General features: G+C 37.1%; 1 protein-coding gene across 5 annotated transcripts in view; it reads right to left on the bottom strand.

The window, feature by feature from the left end:
* Atg7 (Autophagy-related 7) overlaps positions 1-14,071 on the bottom strand; it is a 350,749-nt gene that overhangs the window by 39,019 nt on the left and 297,659 nt on the right. The gene's annotated exons all lie outside the window — the stretch shown is intronic.

Raw genomic sequence — 14,071 nt, 5'->3', positions numbered from 1 at the left:
CAAGAAAACTAATATCATATTAGCTTTCTTCAACTGTAATTATTATGAAAAAAATAAATAATAAGTAAATAAAAAATATGTAAGAAGATAGGCAGAACAAGAACAGTAAACTGTTGAGGCAGCAAGACAGAAAACTTCAAAGCAAGTCTGCTAGAACCAGAAGATAGTAGAGAAATCCACACTATCTTTCTCAGAGATATTATCTTAGAGTTTATCCAGTTAAGTTTAATCAGTTATATTTATCGATATAGCAGAATGAATACGTTCTGACTGACAGAACTGACATGATGCTTCAATAACAGTTGTCAAACTAACATGAATTTTTCAACAATTTAAAATGCTAAAGGAAATATAAATCAGACATACAAACCTACCCAGGCCAGCCACTCCATAATACTTTACACCTATAGTGCATGTAATCACTGTAATCACATTCCAAGGCTACCATAAAACAATGCTGTTTACTTCAGATCATAGGTGGCCAACAGCAGGCCCATGAGCCGCATGCGGCCCTTAATGTTATTTTATGCGGCCTGTGGCAGGATAAAAACTATATTAAATTATATGTATTATTAATTTAGCTATTAGTTTTGACCGCAGATTTTCTGATTGATATATACTAGTTACATTCATTATTTTTGATGACGGAAACAATTTATATTCTCAACATGGAATCAAAATTGCTTTTAAAAGATTACTCAATTTATAAAATCTACTGCTTCTCTGTGCGAGTTGTAGTAGCGGGAGTGGTAGATTTCTATGCGCACCAGAGTATCGCATCATTGAAAGTCACTTGCTCTGTTCTGGTTACAGTGATCAGCTTCAGAGACTCAGTTTCACAGTTAACAGTGTTATTGTTGCAGTTTGTGTCCCCTGATCAGTTACTTCAGCCTTTGTGTACTATGAGATAAGATGTGTGAAGAAAACAGGGTCATTTCAGGAGAAATGGGAAAATGAGTTTCTGTTTATAAACAATAACGATGACAAACCACAGTGCTGCCTTGTGTGTTTGCAGTAAAGCCTGGCTTGCCCAGTTGTAGATACAGAGAGCTTTCTGTGAAACGAAACGGTGTTTCAATTTTACACAATTTGGGATTACCTGGTTATCCCGGCAGCGTTTTAGGTAGGTCAGACGATTCAGCTGTCTGGATAACTTCAGCTTCAGTTTGCCGTAATGGTGGGCCTTGCATGCAAAGGAATCTCCGTGGATGATCGTAATATGTGTTGAAAGGCTTATACGCTGGTTAAACATGATAACTAATAATTAAGGAATTGACAGCGTACACTAGAAATATAAATTAAAAACAAATTTAATAAATACTTTCCGATATTTCGGCATCTTCTTGGGAACTTAAAATAAAGAACAAGTGCATGCAAGTGCTACATAACAGCAAATGAGAAATGAAGCGAGGAAGCTACCGTTTTCCTAAAGTCCTGATGGCACCCCCTGGCAGGCTATATTTGTAGTTATTGCCTTTGGGCTGAAGTTCTTCTGATATATGTTTCCCAAATTTGGGGCAGTCTTATGCACCCAAATTTGTTGAGGTTTGGCATGTTCCTAAGGGCTGAGGCTGATTCCATGAATAGTCTTTCATATTTGAACTTGCTGCGGTGTATTACTGTGGCTTTCTTCCACCTTATTCTCTGGCAGGTATCCAGAGCATGGTCTGCAAGCCCAGAGTGGCTGTACTGGTGAAATTGGATGTGGTCCTTGTGTTCTGAGATTCTGATATTTGCTGTCCTGCCTGTTTGGCCAAAGTAGGACAATTTATAGCTGCCATTTACAGCTTTAAGTTCCCAAGAAGATGGCAACGTGATGTTGCCGAAATATCGGAAAGTATTTATTAAATTTGTTTTTAATTTATATTTCTAGTGTACGCTGTCAATTCCTTAATTATTAGTTATCTCAATCTCATAGGAAGCATTCCATGGACTTGCCCCATTCTTTGTGACTCGCCTCTGGATCCCTCTCCACAACTTCATCATCACAGAATCTGGTCCAGATCTGTTTGCAGTACTCCAGATGTGGTGTTATATAGGGGAGCAATAACCTCTCTATCCCTGTTTACTAGTATGTTTTTCAACAACCATGTCACCTGATGTGCTGTTTTAGTTACCTTTGCAATATTCTCTCTAAACTTCAACTCCCTGTACACAATCACACCCAAGTCCATGACATAAGTTTCCTGCAGTTCAGTTCCATCAATATAATACACAGTTTCTCATCTCTTCCCAAAGTGCATTACTTTACACTTGACCATATTAAACTGGTAGCCATTTACCTTTGCACATGCTGTCAAGTCTTCCTGCAGGATCTCTTCATCACTTTCATTTAATATTGCTCTTCCTAGTTTAGTATCATCAGCAAACACCTGAATATTTCCTATCAAATCATTTCCTATATCATTGATACACAAATTAAACAACAGAGGAACAAGTAGTGAGCCTATGATACACCACTGATCACTTGTCTTCTCCTGGACTCAATTCCTTCATAAACTACTCTTTTATATGTGTCCATCAGCCACCCTTTAATCCCCCATTCGCTCCAATTTATGTAATAGAGTTCTATGTGGAATCTTATTAAATGCTTTTGCAAGGTCAATATGACTGAGTAGCCATTTCCCTTATTCATACCTACTGTCATTTTATTATAAAAAGTAAGCAAATTACTAAGGCAAGACCTACCTTTCACAAAACCATGTTGTCCCTTATAGAATATCATATTCCTATATCCACATAATCCTGAATTCTGTCTTTCATTGATTTCTCCAATTGGACCTTAACCACCACTTCTGAGATGCTGATTGGCATATAATTTGCTACTTCTCTCTTGGAGTCTCCTTTATGAAATGGGACTATTTTGTCCTCCTTCCACTCCAATGGCACCTTCTCACTACTGAGGGTTAAATTAATAATTCCCTTGCACGTTTTCATAATACATGGACTGATATGCCATCTAATCCTATGGCTGTGTTCATATCAAGGTTTTGCAATATTTTAAGCACCTCCATTTAAAGTCATCCTTCCATAGGCATTCCTCCTTTTATTGGCCACAAAGTGAAAGAACTCCTTAGGGTTTCTTTTGACCCCCATCAGCTAGCTTTCTCTCATAATAAACTGTGTCCTTCGTTACCATACCAGTTACCCTTCTTGTCTGCACCTCATACTGCTCATGCTGACCACCTTTTTTCTTTATGATCCTTTCACAAACTTTTCTGTGTTTGCAACTCCTACTTAATGAATCTATTCATCATCTAACTCCTATCTGATTTATTCTTCTGACTTGGGTAAACATTCAGATACTGCTTTCTTCAAATGCCCTTTTGACCACCTCCTATGCACCATCTCTCCCTTCCAAATTTCATGTAACCATTAAAAAAAAAAAACAACAACTTAGTCAGACTGTGGTATTTATTAGGGCACCTCTCTGTTATCTATTTCTAAGACGATCTCTGCTTCCACTGTTCCTAATAAGCTACTTCTTAAAAAAATTCTTCCAGCATTTCAGTGCATTTTCAGGCCATCCTGTGGAACAATCAACATGATTTCAATGCATGACAACTCCAACAGAACAAAACTATATATATATAGTTTTGTTCTGTACATTCTATGCAATATACAAACTATACATTCCATGAACAAAACTATATATATATATATTTTATGGTCTTTATTGATCTAACCAAAGAATCTAATTCTGTCAACTGGGAAGCTCTCTAGAAAATTCATTTCTAGAGAGCTTCCCAGTTGACCATATAACTATATTTGTTTGAAAGTTTTTCACTTGATTAAATTATAAATTAAGGATGCCAAGAAATTACATTCTTGGTTTAATCCTTAATTGAAGTGTAAGCAAATAAAAACTTGTATGTGAAGTAACATCACGACTCAGCTACTTGTATATAGAGGCTAATGACTTCACATTAACTGCCTTAGTATCCCATAATGCAACACACACATACCCTTATGGCCATGTGAGTGCAACAAGCCACAAAACATGGCTTGCTGAACTCATTTCCACAGTGAGTAATTATCACTTCAATTGTAAACTTGTCTCACCTACTACCCATTATTTTGTTAAAAATGGCTCTCCATGGCTTGGAGAGCCATTGGTCGATTAGAAGCTGGAACAAACGCAGCAAGTTCTCGCTCAAGTGTGTCGTGTATCTTAAAGTGTAATTTTGCGACTTTGGAATCGCTTTCTGGAGATGGGAAATGTTCAAAATCTTCTTCATGCCATAGGTTTATATGCTCAAAGACCAATGTTTTACATTTCACTTACTGCAAATCACAAAAAAGCCCGAAGAATTTGGGCTTAGGAACACCGCAATTACACAAATGAGGATTGGGCTCGTGTACTTTTTAGTGACGAATCCAGGTTCAGTCTGCAATCAGATAACCAACGTATCTTGATATTGCATGAAAGTGGAACAAGAATTAATCTACAGTTTGTTCCTGAAAGACCCCAACATCAAGGTGGGAGTTTGATGGTATGGGCTGGAATAAGTATAGGTGGTCATATTGATCTCTATTTTATCAGAATTCTTGTGTAGAGGCTTAAGTGCTGTGAGGACATTATGTTGGAGGTTTAATGGATTTTTTTACAACACTCAAAAAGAATTAAAATAGAATTTAATACTTCCTATATTTCGTCCTAGTCACTAGGACATCTACGGGGATTACAAAAACAATTAATGTAACATGCACACAAAAACTTACAATACTAAGCCCAACCATGTGGGTGACACTAAAGTCCTATCTAGGTGGAGCGCCCTCTCCATATATAGATGCCAATATATGGTTTACCAAAAATCCACAAACCCAATTCCCCACTCAGGCCTATAGTAGATGCCACCAATGCACCTTGTTACAGACTGTCACAAGGTGCATTGGTGGCAAATAGCTGGCCAACTCTCTGTCCCCCCTCACCGGAAATTCCACATCCTATATAAAAAACTCGACCCACTTTAAAGCCCTCACAGAAAATTTAACCCTTGAATAATACAGACATATTAGTAAGCTTTGATATCTCCTCATTGTTTACCAATATTTCTTTAACTGACACTTTATCTCTCTTAGAAAACGTTTTTCCCTCTGACATCTTAGATCTCTTTTCCTTTGCCATCAACTCTGGGTATTTCTTTTGGAAGAACAAAATCTACAAGCAGATAGAGGGAACCGCCATGGGTTCCCCCCCTCACCAATTTCTATATCGAAGATTTTGAAAAACGAGTCTTAGACTCAGCCCCATTCAAACCATCTATCTGGCTAAGATATGTAGATGATGTGTTCTCTATTTGGCCTCATGGCCCAGACACATTAGACTCCTTCCTCAGTCATCTCAATAACCTACATCCAAAAATCCAGTTTACTATGGAAAAGGAAAAGAACAATTGTTTACCCTTCCTAGACACCTTAGTCACACGCCTGCCTTCACTGTATACAGAAAACCCACACACACAGGCAGATACATTCACAAACTCTCCCACCACCACCCCTCACAACAATATGGCATCATTAAAACTCTTACCAAGAGAGCCCACAATCTTTGTTCCAGTGGAACCGCCCTCACTACTGAGCTTAACCACATACACAGAACTTTCCTCTCCAATGGCTACAGCGAACACAGTATCAAAAAAATAATCAATTCTCCCCCCATTCCCCGTCCCTCTCGTCAACAAGATTTTAAAAATGCCATCACCATACCCTACATCCATGGCACTTCGGAAAAAATAGCCAAGATACTAAAAAAGTATAACCTACACACAGCATATAAGCCCTACTGCAAACTTGCTACCCTTATCCGGTCTACGAAAGATCAGCTCCCTCCTCTCTCTGCCTGGAGTTTACAAAGTACCCTGTTCCTGTAAGCTTGCGTACTTTGGACAGACAGGCAGATCAGCATCCATCCGCCTGGAGGAACACAAGTCATACTTCGTTAAACACAACTATGGCCATTCAGGCTTGGCTGACCATGTGTTGGACACCACCCACAGAGTATCATGGAAGAAAACCACCATGCTCCACCACAGCAAATTCAAGAAAGAGAGACTTTTCTTAGAAGCAGCAGCAGCTCTCAGAAACCAACCAAATCTTAACAAATACGGTTGCATTAAGCTTCCGAAGATTTGGGAAACACTCATCACCAGAGGTCCCACTTTACATTCCAGGCCGCCTACTACCGCCCTTAGAGGGCGCTCCACCTAGATAGGACTTTAGTGTCATCCACGTGGTTGGGCTTAGTATTGTAAGTTTTTGTGTGCATGTTACATTAATTGTTTTTGTAATCCCCGTAGATGTCCTAGTGACTAGGACGAAATATAGGAAGTATTAAATTCTATTTTAATTCTTTTTGAGTGTTGTAAAAAATCCATTAAACCTCCAACATAATATTTTATCAGAAACGGTTCCTTAACAGCCCAAAGGTATCACGATGAGATTTTAGAACCTATAGTTCGTCCATGTGCTGCTGCAACTGGCCAAGAATTCATTTTTATGGATGTCCACACCGTGCAAATTTGATACGAGAGTGGTTTGAGGAAGAAGGTATTGAACGAATGGACTGGCCTGCCTGTTCACCAGATTGTATTCCAATCGAATATGCCTGGGATGTTTTAGGTAGGCATATTTCTGCTTGACTGGTGCCACCACAATCGCATCAAGAGCTCGAAATTGCTCTCACAGAAGAGTGGGGAAATATTATTATTATCCCACAAGAACTGTTTGATCATCTTAGCTGGTTCATGCAATCAAGATGTACCGCTGTTTTGGCTGTTAATGGAAACCATACTGCTCTATTAAAAATTAACAAAAGCGTTTTTGGCTATTCTTGTTGTTATTCTTGTTAAAATTATTTCACGCTAAAATGTATAATTTGTTAAATTTGTAATACATATCGATTATTTAAACAATATCTCATCAATTACACCCTATTGATAAGTAAGAAATATTTATTCATGTATAAAGTGCCCAATAGTTATAATTATTTGCAGAAATTTATAATTATCTGACAGAAACTAAAATATCCTCTAATTGTTTTGAGCAGTATATTAGGAGAAAGAGAAGACAGATAAATACTATGAGAGACAGAGAAAAGGCTTCAGCTCTTTTATATCATCATACAGCCAAAGGCTACCAGTTTTCCTTTTTCACTAATCCCATATAGATGAATGACCAAAAGACCAACTGAAACTAAAGCACAAAGATGACTGATACCCAGGCGGTTAGCCAAATCTGAGTTAACTGCCTTAAGCTGGCCTTCTCTGCCTGGGATTGTTCTCCAGTCATCCCTGCAATTGACTATAAGACCACATTGAATTAAGAGAATGGAACCATGATAAACTTCTCATAGCAAAAACGAACAGAATTTTATATCCCCCTGGTGAATATTTCATAATGTGTGTGATCTATACCACCTAGCCAAAAATTGTACAAAAAACAAACACCTGGAAAAATATCATCAGTGATATCCTTGAAGAATTCTTAAGATCTACTGCAAAGAAAGTTTTGTTAACATCAGTGTTTTAAATGAAGTTAGATCCATGAGTATTGAGACAATGATTATTCACCACCAGATTTGCTGGCTCAATCATGTTGCTTATATGCCAGATATAGGTTTCCCAAACAGATCTTCTAGGAATTGAATAAGGATCACAGGATAAGAGGGGGGAGGCAAAAGAAGCTTCAAAGATAATTTCAATGCACTTACATAGAAATGTTACATCAGCATACATAACTGGGAAACTCTGGTTTTGACAGAATCAGAGTTTTCCAACTCTGAAACTGTGCAGTATGTATGCCAGAGAGACTGAGAAGAGAAGAATAAGAAAGTGTCAGCTCACACTAAAATGCTCCTCAACCACTGTTGCATACGAAAACATGATTACTGTGAAAAGTCAAAGGATCATGAAATCAGCCATTTCTGGATTTACAAGTGGATCAGTTTTTTTTTTTCTTCTTGGAAGACAATCATATGTTCATGAAAATACTAATCATGTTAAAGGCACTGTGGAAATGCAATAAAAATTTGTAGGAACAATATCTTCACTGACATCACTCCTACAAATGGCAAAGTGAAAGCCTTTGATGCCTGTTCTATGAGAGGATATCTTTCTTGAATTATTTATTTATTTTTCTTTCTTGAATATTATTTATTGTTCTAATGCTACAGGTTTTATCAACATGGCATGATGTTTTATTGTTTTAGTTATGTTCTATTACTGATCCAAGAAGTGATTCCGTTTGGTACACAAGTGATGTTTATAACTTGCAGAACACTGAAGTAAGCAATCATGCTCAAATTCTGTTGTGTACTATACTTTTTCTCCTCAATCTCCTAATATCAGTGTTGCATGGGCAGAGGATGAGGGAAAAGCAGGAATGTGATGTGTTTCTTGAACAGCTGCAGGTTGTAGTATTTGGGAAAAAGAGTGTAATAAAGATTTCTCCAAAGAAAAGAGATAGAACTGATGAAAGAGGAGAAAGAAAAGATGGTTCAGTAGACTGATGTTCCTAAACAGCTATTCGTGTTCCTGTAATCTGAAGAAAGAGGAATGATATGACCAGCAAAACACTGTCCTTGAAAACACCTGCTGAAGAAGCAGGTGTTTTCCATGTTCTTGGTACATCATTTTTATTCAAACAGGGTAAATAGTTTTGTCAAGATTTTGTGGATCATTTTCCCAGCTGGTTTTAGAAGTTCAGCTGTATTCTCAATTGCAAGCTTTGGATGCTCCACATTAATCTGTAGCACTTCAGTTATTTTGTAGTTTATCTTCATTTGATTTATCATCCTGTTATAATATTGAATAAAATTCTTCAATTCATTTTGTTACACATATCTATCTCTAGTTATGGTTCCATCTCATAGTTTGACTGCAACTATCTTTTTATTGCCAACTGTTGTTTGGCTTTTTTTAAGACTATAGTTGTATAAATTTACAATTGAATTTTCTTATTTCTTCTGTAATGCACAATTCAGTGTATTCAATTTTATTCTGTGGGTTATCTACTTCTTTCATTTCTCATTGTTTCTTTATCACATGTTTTGTTTCATCAGAAATTTTGCCTTGTTTCTGTTCTGTGGTACAAGCTATTTCAAGTGAGCATTGCAAAAGATTTTGGGTAATAATGTCATTACTTTCTGATGGATTAGTATTGTGATCTATAATAATATTTTTAAATCTATTGCTTAGTTCATGTTGGAATATAATGTTGAGTTTGTATACATCTATGTTTTGCTTTGATCTTCAAAACATTTTTCTTCTTTCTTTTTGGCAATTTATTATTATGGTAAACAGAATAGTCCTGAAAGATGTTTTTTCTTGTTGCTGAGGATAAAGTCAATTTCACTAGTTCTTCCAGTTGGAATTTTCCATGTCCACTTCCTACATATTTTTTTTCTTGAAAAAAGAATTCATGATGTACAGGTTTTCTTTTTCTGCAAATTCTATTAGCCTTCTTCCTCTATCGTCTCTCATGCCATATCCAAAATTTCCCAATGAGCTTTAATCTGATTGCTGTATACCAATTCTGGCATCAAAGCAGGGATGGGCAACCTATTTTTCATAGTGGCAACAACTGTGCCAAATGAAAGCAATGTTGGCCACATTATGCAAAAATAAAAAAATTGCGATAAAACAATAAATGTTGGAAAAAATAGCTAAACTCGAAGAAAATAAGATTTTATCAACGAAAATATACCAAAAAAATAAAAATAATTTTATAATACAAATAAAATAATCAATTTAAAGTTAACTTTTTCCAAAAAACACCACTGGCCACAATTATGTTTTCTGCTGGTCACAGGTGGCCAGTGGCCATGGGGTTGCACCCATTTAAGCTTTCCATTACACTTTTGAAATATTTTCCTTTGTTGAAAAGTTGGGATACATCACGATAGAAGTTTTCAATTTCTTTATCAGTGGTGCATAGACTTTCCTTATACTGGCCTCTATGATACAGTCCGAGAATATCCCATTTTAGTCACTTTAACCCTTCAGTTAATTCAGTTAGGTACTCCACTGCTCAGAGACCTACAGTTTAAAGTTCCAAGGTCTAGCTTCCAACAGCAGCATGATCTGGTTACCTGGAGATTCTTAGCATCCTCTGCCTTCATGTTAACTGCCTGCTGCCATAGGTAGTAATAATCTGGAGAATGAGGCCATTTTATTCCTGTTTGATTCATCTAGAATCAAGGGCCATAATTCACATGCTCACCCACTGTGGATTGGTGAATGGTAATATTTTCACATGGAATTGCAAGTCCCAAAAACCACTGTTTCACAGCTTTTTATTCAATCTATTCAGAGCTGCCCTCACATCCAAGGGATGGTAGTCAGGATTTCCCCCCTATCTACCATGTGAGGACGTGCTCAGTAGCCAGTGGAAGCCCAGAGGTTTTTTTGTATGGATGTAGAATGGATGGATGGATGGGTGTTTGTGCATAATGAAGAAACTTAACTATGGGGGATAGCAAAATAGAAAAAATATTTATTTGAATACACAACTAGTTTTTTCTTCTTAGAAGACTTCGTCACGTCTTACAAAAAAAAAACAAAATATACATTACAAGAGAAAAAAATATACAAAACAAAAAAAAACAAAATATACATTACAAGAGAACAACAGTTATAAATTAAGTCTTGGCTGTTGGACTGAAGATCTGAGGATGAATGCTTCCCAAATTTAAGGCAATCTCATACACCCAAATTTGTTGAGGTTTGGAAAGTTTTTCTTAGGGCAGATTCAAGGAACAGGCTCTCATATCTGTATTAGCTGCAGTGTAATAGAGTGGTCTTCTTCCAGCATATCCTGTGGTGAGTGTCCAAAGCATGGTCAGCAAGTCCTAAGTGGGTGTACTGGGTGGAACCAGATGTAGTCCTTATGTTCAGAAATTCTGATATTAGCTGTCCTGCCTGGTTGGCAACAGTAGGACAGTTTGCAACTGCAAGGGACCTGCTAATTATATATTGGTCATATTTGTAAATTTAGGGACACAAAAACAAACGTGTTGAACAGTTCAACACGTGTGTTTTTGTGTCCCTAAATTTACAAATATGAGTGCTGATCACCGTGTAACCTTAAAAGAAAGAATTATATATTGGGTTTTATCCTTTATCCCAGTGTAAGCAAACAAAAGTTTGTGCCTGAAGCACTTTCAGGACTGGGGCAACTCGTGGTAAAGGTGGTATAAGTTCTCATCACTTGCCTTAGTATCTCCCATAATTCAAAGCACATCTCCTTGCAGACATGTATAATGCTATGTATTAAGGGAAGGGCCATTACTCAGATTGGTTTCGACCTTTATTGAGGTCTCATCAGTCCTGAAAGTACTTTAGGTGCAAATTTTGTTTGCTTACGCTTGGAAAAGGATAAAACCCAATATATAATTAGTAGAATAGCCAAGTGAAAAAACTTCCATAAACTTATCTCTAATCCAGAGAATTTTAATAATAGGGTGTGACACCCTTTGGTAACTCGTATAGGTAAATATGACTTCTCCATTACTTCCACCTTAGTATCACCACTTCTGGGTCTGGCTCCCACTGATGAGACCTCAATAAATGTTGAAACCGGTCTGGACAGTGGCCCTTCCCTTAATGCATAGCATTATACATGTCTGCAAGGAGATGTGCTTTGCATTATGGGAGATACTAAGGCAAGTGATAAGAACTTATACCACCTTTACCATGAGTTGCCCAGTCCTGAAAGTACTTCAGGTGCAAACTTTGTTTGCTTACATTTGGATAAAGGATAAAACCCAATATATATGTTACCGCTAAAGCTCAAAAGCCGTTAATGTGCACATTACCTAGCTAATCTGCAGATTAACTGATTTGCTCCGTTAACGTGCGGAATCAAGAGTTTTCCGCATTTTACCTAGGTAATGTGCACATTAACGGCTTCCGTATCGTTAAAGTTCAAAAGTTTGTTTCTCTCATTTCCTTTCCCTACTCCTTCCCCCCTCTCCCTCCACTTTTAGTTTGGTTGCGCCAGTGTCATATGTTTTGCAAATTCATTTCCTTAATTGTAATAATATTTTAAACCGTTTGATTCTTTGTATTATAGTTTTTTAATTAATTGATGATTGATTCTATCAACTAATTTGTTGATTGTTTGATTGTATTAACTTGATTCTTTAGATATCGAAAAATAAATAAATAACATTATGTTAATTTAAGCGTACAGAAACGTTGCTGTTGCTCCAGCAAAGATCTTATTTTCACTTTAACGAGTGCCTAGTAGGTGATGTGCAGATTATCGGTAATTTGCAGATTACCTAGGTAATTTGAGAAAAGAAACAATTTTCCGCACGTTAACAGATCACTCTAGTTAATCTGCAGAATAACTGATTTCTGCACTTTAGCGGTAACATATATAATTAGTAGCAGAGCCAAGTGAAAAAACTTCCATAAATGCAAGGGACCTGAGAGACACATGGTAGGTCTAGGGAATGTAGATGGTCTTTAGTGGAGCAAATAAGGGATGCCAATTTTTTTTGTGGTCTGTAAGTGGTTGTAAGGTATTTTAGAATTTTTGTCAATTTTTCAGATGTGTCCCGGATATATGGAATGGTGATGGATCTTGAGTAATCTCTACTCCGAAGGTGGGGGTTGTGGTTACAGGGTTTTATATTTTTTGAGAATTGTAGCCATTGGTTAAGAAAGTGTTGAGAATATGGTCAAGTTTAGTAGTTAGGGCACTGTTATCAGAACTAATTTAATTTTGCCCTGTTATACAGGGTTTTTATAATCCTATATTGTTGGGGAGGGGGTGACTGCTGGTGAACATATCTACCTATATGTGTAGGTTTTCTGTAAATGGAGAATGCTAGGGATCCATCAGGCTGGTGTGTAATCAGAGTATCTCTAGGAATGGGAGACTTGTTATTTTCCTTTTCTAAAGTAAACTGGATCCTGGGGTGTTCATTGTTTACATGTGTTAAGAAAATGTAGAGTGTATCCAGGCCATGTGGCCAAATGGAGAACACATCTATGTAGCATAGGCAAACAGTGGGTTTATGTGGGGCAGAGTTTAAGACTTTTTCTTCAGAGGGCTCCATGAAGAAGTTGGTTGGGTTGGAGAAAGCAGAGAACCCATGGCTGTCCCATCTATCCATTTGTAGAATTTTCCTTGCCAAACAAATAGCCTGAGTTCATGGTGAACTGAAACAGAGCTGAGATGTTGAGAGGAAATATGGCTTGGATGAGGTCCAAGGTATCTTTGAGTGGGACATTGGTGAATAAGGAGGAGATATATCAAAACTTTTCTATACTGGCTTTAAAGTGGGCTGAGGTTTTTATGTGTGAAGATGTGTTGCCATTATACCGCATGAACACTTGGGCTAAATGTTTGGCTAATTTGTATGTGGGAAATCAATGCCATCCACAACGGGATGCAATGGCACATTTCTTTATGGATATTTGGTAGTCCATATATCCTCCGGGAGGAGGGGGGGGTCTAGAGTTATATTGAAGTAAACATGTGGATAACACATTTACTTCAAATCTGACAAAACAGCAAGGAAAGGAAGAAGCAAAGTATAACTGTAACTGTATTTATAGTTTTCTTGTGACTTCCACAGGCCAAGAGATATCCTTTTTAAGGAGCCTATGGAGTGTTTTCTGATCTGTGTATTAGGGGAGGGGAAATCATAGTCTATAAGCAGGTAGGTGATCTAGAACAGTGTTTCTCAACTTGTGAAACCATGTTTCTCAACCACGACGATGGGACAGGTGGTCCGCAGGCAGACTTAAATTAAATAAATAAATATTCTTTTAATTATCCAATTAATAATTAATACCAATAATTTAATAAAAGAGGGGTGAATTGAACAACAATAGTTTTATTGCTTCTGCCTTTCCTTGTTGTTTTGTCAGATTTGAAGTAAACATGTTATCCACACTTCAACCAATTACTTGTTGTTTATTGATTTTTATTATTGAAGGTTTTCTGGCTTCAACCAATGCTCAGTATATCTTCAGAAGTGCTAAGTGATACCTGGACAAAGTGGAGTTAACCCCAGTATTTATATATTTTTCGGAAACGTTTTTTAATAATGGAAAAG

This window comes from Typopeltis vanoorti, chromosome 12, assembly GCF_054136105.1.
Source record: "Typopeltis vanoorti isolate ZY-2024b chromosome 12, IOZ_Tvanoo_1.0, whole genome shotgun sequence".
NCBI lineage: Eukaryota > Metazoa > Arthropoda > Arachnida > Uropygi > Thelyphonidae > Typopeltis > Typopeltis vanoorti.
The sequence above is the reverse complement of the archived record's forward strand: the minus strand, read 5'-3'. Positions and strand labels throughout refer to the sequence as shown.